The 1,833-nt window shown below is 35.8% G+C and overlaps 1 protein-coding gene and 1 pseudogene across 2 annotated transcripts in view; both read left to right on the top strand.

Moving 5' to 3' along the window:
- Positions 1-1,833, top strand: part of LOC112392181 (small integral membrane protein 8) — a 33,146-nt gene that overhangs the window by 14,244 nt on the left and 17,069 nt on the right. The gene's annotated exons all lie outside the window — the stretch shown is intronic.
- Positions 1,103-1,818, top strand: LOC112392182 (density-regulated protein pseudogene; annotated as a pseudogene).

Genomic DNA, 1,833 nt, shown 5'->3' with positions numbered 1-1,833 from the left:
CCGCCCTCAAGTCCATTCTCTATGTCTGCGTCTTTATTCCTGTCCTGACACTAGGTGCATCAGAACCATTTTTTTTTAGATTCCATAGATATGCGTTAGCATATGGTAAAACTATATTAGTAGCTGGTGACATAAAAGTAGGTAGATCTGGGTAACAGAATATGTACTATATATACACTTATTTTTCTTCCTCTTTTAAATCCTTTTGTATTTTTAAAAAATTTTTATTGAAATATAGTTGATTTACCATGTTTCAGGTATATAGCAAAGTGATTCATTTTATATATATATATAAAAATTTATATAAATGTATTTTATATAAAATATATATTCTTTTATATAAATATATGTTCTTTTTCAGATTGTTTTCCATCATAGGTTATTACAAGATATTGAATATAATTCCTTGTGCTATACAGTAGGTCCTTGTTTATCTATTTTATATATAGTAGTGTGTATCTGTTAATCCCAAATTCCCAATTTATCCCTCCCCCCATATCACTTCTAGTAAGCAAATCAAGTTGTAATTACAGGTTTCCTTCTCATCTCCGTCAGATTTTTCAGTCTGACTTTAAGCCTTAAAAGTGTTTTCCTAAGAACTCTCAAAATACTTCTCATATCCTCTCTTCCTTAATATGTTAAATCAGTGGTGATTAAATTTCACTCCTGATCTTTGAACATGTAAGAAGCTAGAAAATAGACGGTGTTTTGAAAAAGCTAAAATGTAGCGGGAGATCAAATTGGGATCATCCTCTAAAAATATCAATACCAAAACTGATAACTGATTTTAACTTTTAGTAACTGTTTAGTATGACTTATTAATTATTATCTCTATAATGATTTGACCTTTTACACCCAGAGCAGTGGATATCTATTCTTAATATGCTTTTATTGGTTGATTCCTTATGCCTCCTAGGATATCTGAATCCAAACATTAAGTGAATAAATTAAAGCATATTGAAATGTCTGTATAAATGCTAATGAGTATTGCATAGGGTAGTTCTCAACCCTGACAGTGTCCTACAGAACTTTTAAATCCAAACACAGACTCATTGGATTTAATACTGTTACCGAGCTCTTGGGCGGCTCTGGCCGGGGAAGACGAGTCTCATGTGTCAGTTCAGCTGGCGGTGGTGGCGAGCGCGGAGATGGCGGAGACTGTGCGACCACCCGGTTTTGAAATGGCTGCTGACATTTCTGAATCCGGTGGGCATGATTGCAGAGGAGACCCGAGGAGCAATACCAAGTTAGATGCAGATTACCCACTTCGAATCCTTTACTGCGGAGTCTGTTCATTACCAACAGAGTACTGTGAATATATGTCTGATGTTGCTAAATGTCGACAATGGTTAGAGAAGAATTTTTCAAATGAGTTTGCAAAACTTACTATAGAAAATTCACCCGAACGAGCTGGAACAAGAAGTGAGGGTCAAGGAACAGCAGGGGAAGAGGAAGCGAAGAAACAAAAGAGAGGTGGAAGGGGTCAAACAAAACAAAAAAAGAAGACTGTACTACAGAAGGTTAGATAGCCAAAATTCCCAGAGCAAAGAAGAAATATGTAACAAGAGTGTGTGGCCTTGCAACTTTTGAAATCGATCTTGAAGAAGCACAAAGTATTTTTGCTCAGAAATTCTCCTGGGTGCCTCAGTAATAGGGGAGGATGAAATCAGCATTCAGGGAGACTTTACAGATGACATAAGTGATGTCATTCAGGAAAAATGGCCAGAAGTGGATGATGATAGCATTGAAGATCGTGGAGAAGTGAAGAAGTGATTTTGAAAATTTGTCTGTATTTAAAGATCTGAACTGATTTTTGACATGGCCAAAGGGAAA

This window comes from Neophocaena asiaeorientalis, unplaced genomic scaffold (assembly GCF_003031525.2).
Source record: "Neophocaena asiaeorientalis asiaeorientalis breed wild unplaced genomic scaffold, Neophocaena_asiaeorientalis_V1.1 scaffold248, whole genome shotgun sequence".
Lineage (NCBI taxonomy): Eukaryota > Metazoa > Chordata > Mammalia > Artiodactyla > Phocoenidae > Neophocaena > Neophocaena asiaeorientalis.
The sequence above is the reverse complement of the archived record's forward strand: the minus strand, read 5'-3'. Positions and strand labels throughout refer to the sequence as shown.